Source organism: Rhincodon typus, chromosome 41 (assembly GCF_021869965.1).
Source record: "Rhincodon typus isolate 14 chromosome 41, sRhiTyp1.1, whole genome shotgun sequence".
Classification (NCBI taxonomy): domain Eukaryota; kingdom Metazoa; phylum Chordata; class Chondrichthyes; order Orectolobiformes; family Rhincodontidae; genus Rhincodon; species Rhincodon typus.
The window spans coordinates 4,254,518-4,272,846 of NC_063372.1; the positions used below are offsets into that span (position 1 = coordinate 4,254,518).

Sequence of the window (18,329 nt, forward strand, 5' to 3'; positions counted from 1 at the left end):
ACACAAAATAAAACCTGTCTTTCAGTACCTCACTATTTATAAAATGTAAGATTGGGCAAATGAATGGCAGTACAAAAACAGAAACTGAATGGCAGTAAGTGACTCAGACTGGAGAAAGCAGAATTATGAGCCACATTTCTTATCTCAATAACTGTGTCCCTTGAAGGATCAGTGCAACAGTAACTGGCATGTAGATTGTTCAAATACACGAAGTAATCACAGGGCATAAAGACAAAAAAACAGCCAAAAGCGGTGGCATGTAGGACAGATGACCAAGAGCTTAACTAAACAAACAAGTTTCAAGAAACACCCAAAAGTATTTCTCATCTTTTAAAGGAAATGAATTCTAAATGGTGAATCGCTTCAGAAATCTGAAGCACAAAAAGGACTCAGGAGCTCTAGTCCAGGATGCTCTTCAGGTTAACATGCAGGTTCAGTTGGCAGTTAGGAAGGCAAATGCAATGTTGGTATTCATTTCAAGAGGGCTAGAATACAAGAGCAGAGATGTACTGCCGAGACTGTATGGAGGCTCTAGTCAGACTGCATTTGAAATATTGAGAGCAGTTTTGGGCCCTGTATCTAAGTAAGGAAGTGCTAGTTTCGGAGGGGGTCCAGAAGAGGTTTACAATACCCAGAGATGAAGGGAGTGTCAGAAGAGGAATGCTCGAGGTCTCTGGGTCTGTACTTGGAAGTTTAGAAGGATGAGGGGGTTATCTGATTGAAACCTACAGAATACGGAGAGGCCTGGATAGAGTAGACATGGAGAAGATGTTTCCACAAGTAGGAGAGACCAGGATCTGGGAGGACAGCCTCAGAGTGAAGGATGACCCTTTAGAACGGAGATGGGGAGAAATTTCTTTAGCCAGACGGTGGTCAATCTGTGGAACTCGTGGCCTCCAAAGCCCTCTGGGGCAAAGTCATTAAGACAGAGATAGATAGGCTCTTGATTAGTAAGGGGATCAAGGGTTCCAGGGAGAAGCCAGGAGAATGGGGTTGAGAAACATAACAGCCATGAGCAAATGGCAGAGCAGACTCAATGGGCAAAATGGCCTAATTCTGCTCCTATAATCTTATGGAATTCTAGGGCTTAGGGCCTAGACATGTGAAGTCATGCATGAACAATATGAAGTAGAACGAGTTCACAATTGCTATATCTTGCCCTTCCTGGAAACCTCCTGCCACCCAAACTATTTTACAGCTTATACAGCTGTCAAAGCAGAGATCAATTCAGCAAAATTGAACGTGCGCTGTTGGTATCACTCTGCAATGCAAACCAGCCATCCAACCAACTGAGCACACCAGCTGACGTAACCATGAAGGTTCTGCCTTCTCAACCCTCAAGGGGTGGTGACCATCAGGTTAAACTCATCATCAGTCGTCTCTCACTCTCTCTAATGAGACAGCAGCCCTATGGTTACCTGGGACTATGGCGACTGTACTTACAAATCAGCAGACTAGGAGGTAAACCAGAGACCTTCTGATACAAACATCAGGGTGGAGTAGTAAAAGAGAGCATCTTTGCAGAGTACAATATACTGTAATAATGCAAGAGAAGTTTTGTGCAAGTTCTACATTATCAAACCAAGTTAAGGGATGCTAAAACAGCCAGTACTCTTTTAATCAGGTTTTTGCTTGTGTGCAACACTTTTGTTATGCAAATATTGCTATCAGTACCATTTACAAATTCATAATCAAGGCCCTTTTACTCCCTCCCCCACCTATTTCCTCATCCCAGTTGCACCTTTATTGATTTTATGACCCATCTTGTTTGAACAACGAGTGTTGAGGGCAGCAGATTGGCTGTGAGGAGTTTCATTAAATTCAAGCTGATAAAAAGAGAGAATGCAATGTTCAGCTGCAATAAACAGCACTAGTTTTATAAACCTGCTGTATTCTTCTCAACTGGGGTATAAAAAGGAAAACTAAAAGATAATTAAAGGTTAAAAACTCTTGTTCTTTTCTGAACAAGAACATTAAAACAAGAAAAAGTCACTTGAACAACTTTATAGCACCATTAACTTAGTAAAACATCCCAAAATGCAAGTAACTAGAACGGTAAGAGAGGGCAAGATTGAAGAAGTAAGTTATGAAGGAAGAAGGTATATGACAAGACTTTGCAGAAATAGAGTCTTTTCATTAAATTTCCCAGAAAACCTGGGAGCATTTCTTTTTCCCTTTCTCCTGCCCTTGCCAATCCACCCTGCACTGCTCCGTCCTAAAGAGATTCACTCCATGCTGCAAAGAGAGTGCATTCTTCACATTTTAGACTCAGAACCAGATCCTACTTTCAGACATTTTCTGTGAAAGTAAGTTTGGACAGAGAGTTAATAAACTGAAGTTTTGGGAACATTTATTAATGTTGCCTTCCCTAACCCAGGCCTGGCATTGAGGCAATGTCTGCCAGTTGAAATATATTAACTCAGAAGGAACTAGAGATCAAACATAGGACTTCCCTGGTGATATGGGTCACCTACTCCTGGATAAACACCACAGACTAGATAACCTTAGATTTTTAAAGTTAAATACTGGAGCTGAGGAAAGGTTAGAAGAATCATCTATGGAAGAGGAGAATTGACAGAGACCTAGTTCAAAATAAAGCAATGAGAGAACATTCACAAAATTGATCTGGGAAATAAAAGTTCCAAGCTAAGAAGCTAAAACCTAGGAAATTAGCAGTAAGAAATTTAGTGTAGATTTTGCTTTCAAAAAGAGTACAACTGTTAGAGTAGGAAGGTCATCAAAAATCAAACAATACTGAAGGGGCTAAAGACAATCAAATGCATTTTTGCAGAGAAACAAGACAAGGCGGCAGGACTGATTCATCAAAAATAAAAAAGGGCAGGAATTTTGTCTTTCAAGATTATGATAATAGAACATTATATCAACATAAATACATGGACAGAAAAATCAAGAAAGTAGCATTTTGGGATGTTTTACTAAGTTAAAAGGTGCTATAAAAGTTGTTCAAGTGACCTTTACTTGTTTTAGTGTTCTTCTTGCTCAGAAAAGAACAAGGAAACAGGTTAAATGTAGAAGGATTCTGAATTTTCTATCTATTTCATCTGACTGTGCAGGAAATTATAGAGCCTGTCGTCTTCTTCCATCCATTTTCTTCCTTGCTATGAAGAAGTAGCTGATGCTCATTAAGTCCCATATGTGCCACCTCATTGAGCAATTTGAAACAAGATTAAAGACAACGTAAAAGGAACAGCATTGTGTATTAAATATGTTGTTTAGTGGAAGTAGAGAGGGGGTGAAGAGGTTACAAACAAAAAAGCAGATCAGGAGCAGACTTTCAAGTTGTATATATTTTCTTGGTCTTCCACAATACGGAGTTGTGTACTATAACATGCTACCCAAGTGATATGCCACATTTACAGAGTGACTAAAAGGTACATTCCTGGAATAAACTTACCACTTTTGTTAAAATGGCAAGTTAAACTTTTTAAAACAATTACTGTACTTACATTTAAGCACCAACTCTAATTTCTGGATAGAAAATTTTATACAAAATACTTAACCCACACTATAAACAGACTAAATTTAATGTTGGTTCAGACCTCAAACATCTTAAAACAAATACTATTGCACAGTATTTAAATTCCAGGTTGTAAAAAATTTTGTAAAAACCAAGTTAAGAATGCACAAAAATGAAGTCAGCTCTTCGGCAACACACACTCTCAGTAAACCTGGCTACTCTGGCAAGTAATTACATCACCATTGTTTCAACCATGGGGACTTAAAGATAGGTAAAAAGGATTTGCTCTTCAACCTGCTTTCAGACGGAAAGTCACCATCTATCTACCCTACACTGCATTTCACATAGACCCACCAGAGGTCTCAATACTGGAACAGTTCCTCAACAACATGGAATGACAACTCCATTTTCAAATTTGTTTGCAATCCCTTGTTAAGTTTTGAGATTTTGCAACCAACAATAATTCCACCTCAACACAATACAAGAGCTCATCCTTGGCAGTCCCAACGGATTTTGTAAGCTGCAACAGTCAAATTTAGCATCTATCTTAGCACAACTATTTTAGAAATGGGGAATTTTAGATTATACCTGGTTGTGTTATACAAGCTGGGATTGTTCTCCTTGGAGCAAAGAAAGTTCAGGAGACATCTGATGCAGGTGTACAATATTATAACAGATGCCTGTACCTTCGCCCTCTTGTGGCACGTGGTAGTGTCCCTACCCTAGACCAGGAATGCCCAGGGTCAAGACCCATCTCTTCCATGAAATATCTCTGAACAGGTTTATTAGGAAAAATAGATTAATAATAAAAAGAACTCAGTGGGGTCCTCTTTTGGTGCAGCGGAAGTGTCCCACCTGCTCCAGAGGGGGAAGCAAATAAAATGGGTTCCCATTAACTGATGGTGCAGAAAATGCAAGAATTAAAATGTTTTCAACATTTTTTTTAGAAAAGCAAAATACAAATGGGTGGTAATAATCTGGAACGCTGTCTAATAGACTGGAGAAAACTGGCAAATACCAGTGATTTTAAAAGGATACTGGATTGTTTTTGATGGAAGTATACAGGGATATAGGGATCGAACAAGGAAATAGGAACAATTAGATTACAAGAAAGGAGATGGGCTTGACGGGATCAATTGGTCTCCTTTAATAGCATAATGACTGTGAGACGGTGAATTTTTCATACTAATTGAAATTATTCAATTTCCATTTGAATGTAATTTACTCAAAGTTTTGTGCAGGATGTCGGTCAACCATTTGGCTTTTGATACCAAGACTCAAGTTTACTTTAAACTTCAATTCTGCAATCTATGATTCTGTTTCCAAGAGAAAAATCATGAGCTTCGGTGACCAACTGTACATTCTGATCATTAATGACAAAGACAAAGTAGCCAAGGAGAAAAAGATTTCAGTTTCACAAGAACTACTACAAAGATTGTGTAGCAGTTGCCCGTATTGGTTTAAATTATACCCCACTCCCAATGTTCTGATTAATATTTGTTTGATATGTAGGTTTATTATTTCCTTGCAGTTCAGGATTTTTGCAAAGCTTCGAGAATAGCTCACAGGACTTAGAATGTGATCACTACATGCCATTTTTCAACATTCTGCCATATTTGACTGATTTAAATTGTTGCACTGCTGAGAGCAACCAGAATGTTCCACCTCTTATATTGTACCAAAAAAAAAAAAAGGTGTCTTTGGTCTCGTGCTGGTAATGTTATTTGCCTATACCAAAGCCAGCTTATAAAAGTGGACCTTTGTTCAAGAAATCTGTTGCAGTCAAATGAGGTGAACTGAAGAGTTATCCAGAAGACAGAACTGCATGACAAACAAAAAATTCCCAGACCAACCTGCAAGCCCTATGTATAAATTATTTCACCATGAACGCTAAATATCTCATGCAATGCATATTCCAGTGTTGTAATCAGTTTTTTTGAACTAGTCACTTACCAAAATAGGCCCAGGTTTGCTGAACTGTTGGAAGTAAATAGCATTTTATTACATGGTGGACCTCCTAGGGAAGCTTCACAGTCTACTTAAAAACCTGCCTTTAAATGCACTGTTGTGTTAACTGAATTAAAAAAGGATATCAAAAAATTTTATTTACTAATTGTGCAAGGAGTCCTCTTAATTGAAATTTCCAGTTTTGCACACCATTTACAAATTGCTGTCAGTAATGTCCCAAACATCCTACAGCAAGATTATAGTCAGAGGCAGAGTTCGTTTGGGAAATGTGACCCCCCCTTGGTCACAAAGAGGTGAAAACAGGTACCTTGGTTGAAAGAGTGATCTTAGGCATAATTTTGTTACTCAAGTAGTAGAACAGACAAAAGATTCCATCCATAGCTCTGGACCAATGACCCATTCCTCTCTCCAGCTGCCTCATTGGTGTCAAAAAGGGGTACTGGGCACATATTACAGTTGAGCAGGAAACCACTCTGAAGTGCCATTGGCAGAAAGGCACAGCAACTGATTGCTCAGCAAGTGAGAAGGCTGGCAAGAAAGCGAGAGAGAAAGACACAGATACAGAGCAAGAGAATCACATGGAGGGAGACAGACACAGAAGTGTCCTTCAATAAAATAACCATGGAGGATTCACCTTTTGAACCCTCAGTTCCCTCCTATAATCTTACATTTTGTAATATGAAGTGATTCAGAAAGATTACAGTAGCAGCTTTTTTCCCCCAGTACTGACCATCATTGAAAAATTCCCAACATAGCATTTGAAACTTAAAAGATCCCATACAAAACAAATTCCCATAAGCCAAATGACTCCCTAAAAAGAAATTACAAGTTTTCACTTTTTGTAACTTGTACCTGACATGAGCTGGAATCAAAGTAAAATTAAACAGAACAGGCAAAAAAACACTTAAATAAAAAGGGAAGTTTCAATTTAAGTAGTTGACACAACGATACATTTCACACAAGCATTTGCATGATTCCCCAAACACATGACACCTCATAACTACATCATTTCACAATACACCATTCTTTATTTACTTAGGATATGTCAGGAGTCTATCCAACAATAATTTGTGCCTCAGAGTTTCATGGATAGGGTCATTATTAGCAAGGCATACTTCTACAAATCCTTTCACCTTCTGGTCACAACAGTTTGGATGGTTTCTGGAGACCAACTAATAACATTCCGATTCACAATTGGGCCACTTCAGAGATAAACAAACATTCAGCTCTTTCACATATGTGGGAGTCATGCCTTTTTTTTTAAGGATTCAGTTGTTAGCCTGCTCTTACAAATCACTTCCGAAAAAGATTCTATCAACAATCTTTTTGCTGCAATTTTGAATGGAGTCTGTATTCCCCTGTGTCTGCATCAATAAGCTAATTGCCTTTTGTCTCTAGCTTATCTGTGTCTGCCAACCACTCAGCTTCAGTTCTTAAACTTCATGCATGTGTTGGTACTACTTCCAGGTTAAAGGTCACCTGGTCAATAACTATGCAAGAAAACAACAATTGTTGCAAACACTTAAGTGCTCTTTACAAACAAACAATTCTTTAAACAAAAAAAGGGCAAATTCACAGACATTTTAGATAAATTACAAATTTCTTTTATTGTACTGCATCTGGGTCAAAAAAGGTTGTCATAATAATCATGCACTACGTATTTGGAATTTCAGGTGCACTCAGATGCTGGAGTTGTTTTTGTGGAAATGGAATGGGTTCCTTGACTAAAGTGCTACAGATGCTAGAAAATCAGATTTAAACAGCAGAAATTGATGAAAATACTCAGATCTCTCTCATTCTCTCACCATAGATGCTGCGAGAGTTAACATTTCAGTTCACTTTCATCTCTTTTACCTGCGCAAAGGCCCAAACACACTTGCCGAGTGAAAGTGATTTGTGTGTATCACTTACAATTTAGTATGCTGTATTCACTGTTCACAATGCAGGCTTCTCTACATTGAGGATACCAAATGCTGATTGAGTGACGGATTAACAGAACACCATCTTTCAGATAAACATAAACGTGACTCAGAGCTTCCAATCGGTGACCATTTAAATTCTCCATCTTGCTTTCATGCAGATCTCTGTCCTCAGCCTTCTGGAATGTTCCAGCTATTCTTTCCTACCCTCCATCCTTTCACTTGCTTAAACCTATTGAACATGTAACATCTCCCATACTGACCAAAGGTTATTGGACTGAAACATTTATTGCTGATGAGTAAAGAAAGCAAATACATTTTGTTTTCATGCCGCCTCAATAGGGGGAAAAAAAAAAGTGGGTTCCATGTTACCAGGACCTTAAGGAAATTTCAAACAGCATCAAACCTATAGGTTTGAGTTGGCACCACCACTGAAGGGACAATGCAAGGCCTCTAGCAATTTCACTACAAAAGGGAGGGACAAAAGGAGAGTAGAACACACATTGCAGTATTATTGACATTGATCAGGTTATTTGTTACATCTGTCACAGAACTTTACATTAGCCAGGTGTCTTATGGCATTGCTCATGGAGACTCAGACTAAAGTTTGAAAGAAGGAATGTACAAAGTATGAATGGAAGCCTCAAAATACTCAGGGAAACAGTGCACATATATTGAGCCTTTCATATGCTTAAAATGTCCCAAAGTGCTTCAGAACCAGCGAAATACTTTTGAAGTGTAGTTATGTTGCTATGCAGACAGTCATTTTACAATGAGCAAGGTCGCACAAATAGCATCGTTGTTCGTGTTACTGCAGGGAGATATGTTGGCCAGACACAAGGGAAACTTCTCTGCCTTTTTTCTAAAGGGCTGCGAGATCACGTACAACCACTGAAACAGGCAGATAGAGCCTCAAGTTAAGCTGAACACTTGACATAATCCCACAAGACAAACGCATTACCAATAATGAAGGACACTGATCCAAATTAATTATGGAACAATTCCAGCACTATATCAAAGAGATTTCTCAAAAATAAAATTTGGGAACATAAGAAGGCAAGAAGAACGTAGTGATTTCAGTTAAGTTGCTTCCATCATCCTAGTCTGGTTTCCAAGTCAGGCTGTAAGACAATCTGTGTGCCAAAAATGAAAAAAAAAAACCTCATATTTCATTGACGACTCACAAACAGCCCAAGAAAATTATTCTCACGTACAGCCAGTTCAGGATGAAATTTGGAAAGGTGTGTCATTGCACAACAGGTTCAAGACAAGTTTGCTGAAAAATTCTTTTGAAAAGAAAATAAAGAGCTGGTTTTGCAGCATTTTTGCATAACTGGAAAAAATGAGAACAGCAGCTGTTGATGAACTTGAACAAAAGCAACTTTTCAACACTATGAAACAATCTTTGGCAGATCAACAAATCAGACCTTCCAAGTGTGCAGGAACAACTATTTTGGAACAACTTGCTGTGTTGTCATACTACTCAAAACTTTAGGAATAAAAACAAAATTATAAGTGAAGACAGCAAATTTCTCCCTCTCCTAACAGATAATATAATCACACTGTACTTTCTCATCCCAGCTTAAATGATGAATCAGTAGGCAATTCAACCAGGGAAGGGAAAGATTAATTTAGCTAAATGTAGTTACACGCCCAGAGAGCCACATGTGGGCTTTACAGCAAGGATCAGCAGGAGAAACAGTACTAACACCCTCCTGTCCACCTCCTCTTCTCTAACCCAAAGAATGACCAACTTTCATGAAAATTGTACCACATGTCCTCTGGACATCATGGAGCACCTTAGAACCAATTAAGTATTTTGAAGCGCAGTCATTTAAGCAAGCAAATATAGCTGTCAATATATACATAGCAAGGTCCCACAGACAGCAAATGAACCATCAGACTAATTTTATTTTACACATTCACAGAACAAGGGCATCACTCGTTAGACTGTTAGGCCCAACCCTAATTGCCTAGGAGGGCAGTTCAGAGTCAACCACATTGCTGGGAGTCTGGAGTCACATGTAGACCAGACCAGGTAAGGATGGCATTTTCCTCCCCTAAAGGATATTAGTGAACCAGATTATTTTTTTTTGAAAATGGATTCAAGGTCATCATTAGATTCTTAATTCCAGACTTTTACTGAATTCAAATTCCACCATCTGCCACGGCAGGATTCGAACCTGGATCCCCAGAACATTACCTGGGTCTCTGAGCCCAGCGATAACACTCCTTGGCCATTGCCTCCCCCATCTCAGTTTGTGGTATTAATAAAATAAGCCACTCTTACACCAGGACATTAAGATGCCCTTGAGTAAAGTACCATGCTTAGTTTGCGCTTCCATCTGAACAGGTAGCTAGGGTCTCAGTTTAATACATCATAACTCCAAAGAGTGCAGTGCTCCCTCCAGTGTCAGTGGGGAGTGAGGCTTGAACCCAGTGGCACAAGATAGTTACAACGTTGGTCAGATGAGCAGAATCTAAAAGTAAGCCTTTTTGTTAAGTTGAAACCATACTTGGCATCACACAGTAAATCAAACTCCAGCACAATGCATCCTTAAGCACGCAATTCATTAGAAACCAATTCGCCAGGAAAAGTGGATGCCATTTCCAGCCAACATGTTAATTCGGGCCCCATCAGATTTTTTTTTCTTATTATAAAAGTACAATGCATTATTTTTAAACAGCAAGTGCTGGTGGCATTACTTGTGGAAACTAGCTTGGAGTGTTCTGAAGTTGAATCAAGAACAGCTGGGGAAAAATAAACACCTTCAGCTATTGGTGTTAATCCATTACACCACCAGATTCTGTAACTCCTCCGAGCCAATTATTACTAAAAATCTAAAACAACTAATCAGGATTTTCACAATAGTTCTTCACCAACCACCCCCACCATGTACATGCAGTAAATAATAGAAAAGTATTCAAGCTCCACAGTATCTACAAGTTTTTAAAGAGATGGTCATATGAAACAATTAGAAATAACTATTTGTGTTTACATGTTAAAAAACAAGTCATTTCCAAATTGTTAAGCCAAATTTTTATACCCTGTAGAACTCACCACAAGGCAAAATTAATGAAATTTATAAAATGGAAAGCACATTAAATCTTTATTGAAATACCTAGAGCAAAATACAATCTTGAGTAAAGTCTATTAGAGCCAGTAAACAAATAGTGAAGTAACTTCTGAATTTGATTTCAACTCCCATTGTTGCATTAATTAAAATATATAAACTAGAGTACATTAGAAATATTTAAATATTTTAACTGAACGAATATTTAATTCAGAGCTGACAATTCACTTCAATATCTTTCTACAAATAATTGCTGTCACAACCTACTGTACAATCCACCAGATCGTCTACTCACAGAGAAGGTTGGGAAATGTGAATCTGGATATTTAAGAACAGAAAAGTACAATTTAAAGTGTAACTAAGATTTCATTTTTTGATAGGTACAACACAATGAAAAACGCACCTTACGTATTAAATCACTTGTTTTTGAAAATTCCCTTCAGAATTATTCACAAGTTTTTGAAACTATCTTTGAGTTAATATCCCAAAAGAAATCTCAATGAAAAAGATCAAATTCAACCTTGCAAACTCATTTAAATGGGTGAAAAACTCACCTTAACAGGTGGATGCGTTTGCACAAATCTGCAGAACTAGAGAGGGGGAAAAAAAAGCAATACATCAGGAGATTAAATCACAAACACCCGGGCGTTTTTTTTCAAATGACTCTGAATAGACTAAAGTCCTTGAGACGCATCCAGAATTTTCTTCTGACCGCAAGCTCGAGAGGACGGTTCTCGATCTATTCAATAACTTTTCCAGAGAGAAAAAAAATCCAACATCGTGTTTTTAGCCACATTTTTTCTGCTCACCAACTGAGATGTTCTTCCCCCCTGACGGTTTCTCAAATGTCAACGAATGTCTATATCCCAGAAAGAAGAAAGCTTTTTTTTTCCCCCGCTCCGCCTTGCCAACGCACCTGCCCCTATTGCCCAGTTCCAATTTCCCAGACTGACGGACTGCCTCGAGATTTTAAGCCACGCACAAGCGGATGACCTCAGAGCGTAAGAGCTGCTGCTGAAGTCATACTTGCGAGTCATCCGTCTGGTCCTCCTTCTCTGTAGGGGGCGAGGGAGTGCCGATAGCGTCCTTGCTCTTTGGCGCCAGAGAACAATTGGTTTTGTGAATGTGTCGTCTTTTTGAACAACACCATCTATAGGATTAGGAGACATATGGGTTTCAATGTTTACACCACCTGCTGGATTTCACCAGCAAAGCTGCGCTTTAAAAAAAACCAAGAAAAATAAGTGTTATGTGTTGTCTCTTCGCAAAGCCGTTGGATTGTTCCACATTTTGAGGAGGAATAACTGAACTAATGGAGAGGATGTGGTTCAAAATCAAAAGGCCTCTGGACAGAGATAAGGAGAAACTGTTCCCATAGATAGAGGAATCCAGAACCAGAGGAAGCATTTATCAGGAAATTGGTAAAAGAATCAAATGTGACTTAAAAAAACTTTTCACTCACCAGGATGTTACCTGGGATGGAGAATTTCATCTATGAGTAGAGGCTGGATAAGCTCGGGTTACTATCTGTAGAGGAGAGAAGGCTGAGGGCAGGCCTGATAGTGGTGTAGAAGATTATGAGGAGCGTTGATAGGATGGAAAGGAAGCAGCTGTTCCCCTCAGTTGAAACCATGATGTGGAGGTGCCAGTGTTGGACTGGGGTGGACAAGGCCAAAAATCACAGACACCAGGTTATGGTCCAACAGGTTTACTTGAAGACACAAGCTTTTGGAGTCTCACTCCTTCAGGTGTTAGTGAGAGATGTGGCATCAGACACAGAATTTATAAGCAAAAGATCAAAGGGTCATATAACTGATGTGAATGTGTTGAACAAACCTAAGATGGTTGTTAAATCTTTAATCAGTTAGAAAGGATTAATATTGCAAATCCCAGAATTTCTTTAAAGTCACAGCCCCAGGATAACTAAAGGTTTATCAGTATACCAGAGGTGACATCTCAGGTCAGACAATGCATTTTAGGTGTGAGGCCTTGTTTAGAACCTGGCTGTGTATCACATTGGAGTCAGACTGGTTTTATTACAAAATGCCACATTGACTGTTTACAAACTGTGTGCTTTTTGAACAAAATAGAATGTATCTGCAATTACAAATCTGCAAATGCAAATTCACCCCATAGATTTATATGTGTGTGAGTATGAGGGAGAGGGAGAAAGTGTGTGTCTATGTGCATGTGAGTGTGTCTGTGAGAGAGACTGTGTGTATGAGAGAGGGTCTGTGTGAGTATGTGTGTGTGTGTGTGTGTGTTTGCGTGAGACAGTGTGTGCATATGTTTGCACGTGTGAGAGTGTATAGTCTGGTGGGGTCACCTGTAGTGCGACATGAACCCAAGATCCCAGTTGAGGCCGTCCTCATGGGTACTGAATTTGGCTTTCAGCCTCTGCTCGGCGACTCTGTTGTTGTGTATCCCAAAGTCCACCTTGAAGGACATTTTCCTGAAGATCTGAGGCTGAACTCATCTGCTTCATCCTCAACCACAACGTATTCACCTTCGACAGCCAGTTCTTCAACCAGACACACGGAACAACCATAGGAACCAGATTTGCTCCCCAATATGCCAACATTTTCATGCACAAGTTCAAACAAGACTTCTTTGCTGCACAGGACCTCCAACCAATGTTATACACCAGATACACTGACGACATTTTTTTTCTTTGGACTCATGGCAAGGAATCACTGAAACAACTACATAGTGATATCAACAAATTTCATCCCACCATCAGACTTACCATGGACTACCCTTTAGAATCAGTCTCATTCTTGGACACACACATCTCCGTCAAGGATGTATATGACAACACCTCACTCTACTGCACATCTACAGATAACCTCACAATGCTACATTTCTCTAGCTTCCACCCTAAACATATTAAAAAAGCCATCCCCTATGGACAAGCCCTACACATACACAGGATCTGTTCGGATGAGGAGGAACACGAAGGACACCTGAAGGTGTTGAAGGACACCCTCATTAAAACAGGACACGATGCTCAACTCATCGATTGCCAGTTCCAACATGCCACAGTAAAAAACCGTAATGATTACCTCAGAAGACAGACAGGGATACAACCGATAGAGTACGCTTCATCGTCCAGTACTTCCCGGGAGCAGAGAAATTACACCACGTTCTTCGCAGCCTTCAACACATTATCGATGACAACGAGCACCTAGCGAAGATCATCCCCATTCCTCCACTTCTCGCCTTCAAACAACTGCCAAACCTTAAACAGACCATTGTTCACAGCAAACTACCCAGCCTTCAGGACAGCATCGACCACAACACCATGCAACCTTGCTATGACAACCTCTGCGACATCATTGACATGAGTACTACCATCACATGTGGGAACACCACGCACCACACACACACCAGATACTCATGTGATTTGGCCAACATTATCTATCTCATACACTGCAGGCAAGGATTCCCCAAGGCATGGTATATTGGCGAAACCATGCAGACGCTATGACAACGGATGAATGGACACTACGCAACAATCGCTAGACAGGGATATTCCCTCCCAGTTGGGGAACACTTCAGCAGTCAAGGACATTCAGCCTCAGATCTTCGAGTAAACGTCCTCCAAGGCGGACTTCGGGCAGCACAACAACGCAGAGTTGCCAAGCAGAGGCTGATAGCCAGGTTTAGTACCCATGAGGATGGCCTCAACCAGGATCTTGGGTTCATGTCGCACTACAGGTGACCCCACCACACTGTATACTCTCTCTCACAAACACACACACACATACACACTCACAGACCCTCTCTCATACACACGCTCTCTCTCACTCTCACACTCACACTCTCTCAAGCACATGCACACACAAACACTCTCTCCCTCACATGCGCACACTCTATTTCTCCCTCTCTCACACATAAACACGCACACATATATAAATCTATGGGGTGAATTTGCATTTGCAGATTTGTAACTGCAGATATATTCTGTTTTGTTCAAAAAGTGCACAATTTGTAGGCAATCACTGTGGCATTTTATAAATTCCTACAGCTCTCAGAAGTACAGAATTCCAAAAATTCACCTCTTCAGTAAACTCTGTACTCATCATCAACCAATCCTGCATGGAGTCACACAGTACAGAAGCAGGCCCTTTGGCCCAAATATCCTAAACTGAACTTTTCCCAGTTGCCTGCATTTGGCCCATATTCCTCTAAACCTTTCCAATCCATGTACTTGTCCAAATGTCTTTTAAATGTTATAATTGTACCAGCCTCTACCACCTCCTCTGGCAGCTCGTTCCATACATGCACCACCCTCTGTATGAAGAAGGTGCCCCTCAGGTCCCTTTTAAATCTTTCCCTTCTCACCTTAAACCTATGTCCTCTAGTTTTGGACCCCCCTACCCTGGGGGAAAGACGTTAGCTATTCATCTTATCTATGCCCTCATGATTTTATAAACCTCTAAAAGGTCACCCCTCAGCCTCCTACGCTCCAGTGAAAAAAGTCCCAGCCTAAATATTCCAGTCTTGGGAACATCCTTGTAAATCCTTTTTGTACCCTTTCCAGTTTAATAACATCCTTCCTATAGCAGGGTGACCAGAATTGTCTGCAGTACCCTAAATGTGGCCTTACCAATGTCTTGTGCAGCTGTAACATGACATCCCAACTCCTGTACTAAATGCTGTGACCAATGAAGGCAAGCGTGCCAAATGCCTTCTTCACCACCCTGTCCACCTGTGACATCACTTTCAAGGAACTATTACCTGCATCTGTCTCTCTGTTTGTCCTTTAGCAGGAGTTTTAATCTGTGACAAGAGGGTTCAGCAAATTGTCAAAATAACTTTTAAGAGCACTTGATGTAACACAGTGTAGAGCTGGAGAAACACAGCAGGCCAGGCAGCATCAGAGTAGCAGGAAAGTTGATGTTTCGGGTCAGGACCCAAACGTCAACTTTCCTGCTCCTCTGATGCTGCCTGACCTGCTGTGTTCCTCCAGCTCCACACTGTGTTATCTCTGACTCCAGCATCGGCAGTTCTTACTATCGCTTTACGAGCGTTCGCTTTCTTTCATTTCTAGTATCTGATACCATTAACACTTCAGCATTTCTCATTAGTTTTGCCAGGTTCTTTTAAGGGGATGTAATAATGTCTTGATTGAATAAATTGCAATTTTGCTGACTTTCCAAAAGGAATTGTTTTATCATGTTCCTTGTCTAGTTTCATTTGTGCCTTTTTCGTGGATGGCTTGCCCAGCAGCAAAGGGATCTCATGGGATACTATATCTGTACTACTAATATGGCTTCTTCCACAATCCTCATGGAATCAATTTTTTTCCAATTGCTTTAAAGGTTTGTGATCCGTGAACCTGCATACAAATTGAACTTTCATATTAGATGCAGATATTTACAGCACAGGAGGCCATTCAGCTCATTGTGTCTGCACCAGTCAACAAAGATCCCATTTTCCAGCTCTTGGTCCATTGCTCTTAAGGCTGTGGCAATGCAAGTGAATATCTAAATATTGCTGAAATGTTATGAGAGTTTCTGCCTGAACTATCCTTTCAGGCAGTGAGTTCAAGATTTCCACCCCTTCTAAGTGAAAAAAAATTTCCCTCAACTCTCCTCCTAACCTTCTACCTTTTGCTTTAAATCAATGTCCTCTGGTTGTTGATCCCTCCACAAATGGAAAAGGTGCCTTCATATCCACCCTATGTATGCCCCTCAATCTTGTACACCTCAATTAAATCCCTTCGCTCCTCAAGAAAAACTTTCCCAGCCTATCCAATCATTCCTCATAGATCAGACCTTCCAGCCCAGGCAGCATCCTGGTAAGTCTCCTCTGCACCCTCTCTCGTGCAATCATGTCCTTTCTATAATGTGGTGGTCAGAACTGCACACAGTACTCCAGTTGTGGCCTAAACGGTGTTTTTGACATTTACAACATAACCTCCTTGCCCTTGTAATATATGCCCTGGCTAATATAAAGGCAAGTATCCCATATGCCTTCTTAACCATCAGACAACAAATGGCCTACCACCAAGCCCTGTGGAATCCCACTGGAAATAGATTTCCAGTCACAAAAACATCCCTCTACCATCATCCTCTACTTCCTGCCTCCCAGTTAATTTCAGATCCAACATACCACTTTCCCTTGAATCCTATGAGCTGTTACTTTCTTGACCAGTCTGCCATTAGGAACCTTATGAAAAGCCTTACTAAAGTCCATGTAGATCACTTGAAATGCATTATCCTCATCAACATTCCTGGCTACCTCCTCAAAACGTTCAATCAAATTTGTCAAACACAACCTTCCCTTAACAAATCCATGTCGATGATCCCTGATTAATCTGTGTATCTCCAAGTGCAGATATGTTCTCTCCTTTAGAATTCTTTCTAATAACTTCCCCACCAACAAGGTTAGACTGACTGGCCTGTAGTTTCCTGGTCTACCCTTCCTCCCTTTTTTAATGACTGGATAATATTAACAGTCCTCCAGCCCTATAGCACTCACCTATGGTCAGAGAGGATTTTAAAATTACTGTCACAGCGCCTGATATCCCATCCCTTGCCACCCTCAACAGCTTGAGATACATCTCATCCAGGCCTGCAGATGTATCCAATTTTATGGATGCTAAACTTTTTTTTGTTAATTTAAAAAAATACTTGGTTCATAGAAATATATTTATATACATACTTAGTCACTGAAGCAGTTCGGTTCTGTATAGTAGCATATGAAGAAACAAATCAAATATTGGAATTTGACTCTATCCAGCAAACAAACCAAAGGCCTTTCTTACCCATGCAAAACAATATTTACATATATTTGAGGCACTGGGAGGGTGCGATAACTGAACGGACCCCCATTTAACTTTGACAGAAAGACCTTAAGTCTTTTCCCACTGCGCTTTAGTGGCAGCTGCCCCAAGCTTTAGCGTGTCCCTCAGCACGTAGTCCTGGACCTTGGAATGTGCCAGTCAGTCAAGGTCAACTCCTTGCTCTGGAAGACCAACAAGTTTCGGGCAGACCAAAGAGTATCTTTCATTGAGTTGATGATCCTCCAGATGCAGTCAACGTTTGTTTTGGTGTGCGTCGCGGGGAACAGACCGTTCAGCACAAAGTCCTGCATCATGGAGCTGTCAGCATGAACCTCGACAAAAACCACTGCATCTCTCTCCAGACTTCCTTTGCAAAGGCACATTCCAGAATGAGATGTGTGACAGTCTCTTACCCCACCCCCCCACAACACCTCCCACCTGGCAGCCACTCCAAGGGCAGCATGCAGTGATGCAGACAGTCCGGGCATACAAAAAGGATTGCACAGATAGTGCCCTTCTCACCACCAGCCAAGCGATGCCTTGGTGCTTGTTGGAAAGTTCTGGTGATGAGGCATTCTGCCAAATAACTTTGACAGTCTGCTCAGGGAACAACCCAACAGATCCACCCTCTCCTTTTCCTGCAGGGTCTCGAAATATTTATTTATTTATTTATTTATTTATTTATTTATATTTTTAAAAATATACTTTATTCGTACAAAATACAAAAAAAATAAACACACTTTCACCTACCCGGTCATCCTAGCCGTCCCGGATTACCCTGGGGGTACGTACACCAACTAAAGGGAAAAAACAAAGGAAAAAAGAAAAACTCCGGTGGTCATCTCTACCGTAGTCAAAGTTGGCCCCCTGACCAGTTGGAGGAGGCGCCAGCTGGGCCCAGTTTCTGAACAGGGCCCTGATACGGTACGGCCGAGGGGTCTTACACGGTGGTCTTTCCCCACCGCGCCTTGGCGGCGGCTGCCCCAAGCTTTAGTGCGTCCCTCAACACGTAGTCCTGAACCTTGGAGTGCGCCAGTCTGCAACACTCGGTCGGGGTTAGTTCTTTCAACTGGAAGACCAGCAAGTTGCGGGCAGACCAA

The 18,329-nt window shown here is 40.7% G+C and overlaps 1 protein-coding gene across 4 annotated transcripts in view; it reads right to left on the minus strand.

Moving 5' to 3' along the window:
* LOC109923569 (LIM domain and actin-binding protein 1) overlaps positions 1-11,444 on the minus strand; it is a 134,822-nt gene extending 123,378 nt beyond the window's left edge. For 2 of the 4 annotated variants that reach the window (XM_048618807.1, XM_048618804.1), the window contains exons 1-2: positions 11,249-11,382; positions 10,994-11,029 (exon numbers count right to left, since the gene is read on the minus strand). The gene's annotated coding sequence lies outside the window, so the exon portion shown is untranslated. Of the gene's footprint in view, positions 1-10,734; positions 10,754-10,993; positions 11,030-11,248 lie in introns of those variants that run through there. The other 2 variants (XM_048618805.1, XM_048618806.1) reach the window with 2 other exon arrangements.
* Between the last annotated feature and the right edge of the window lie 6,885 nt (positions 11,445-18,329).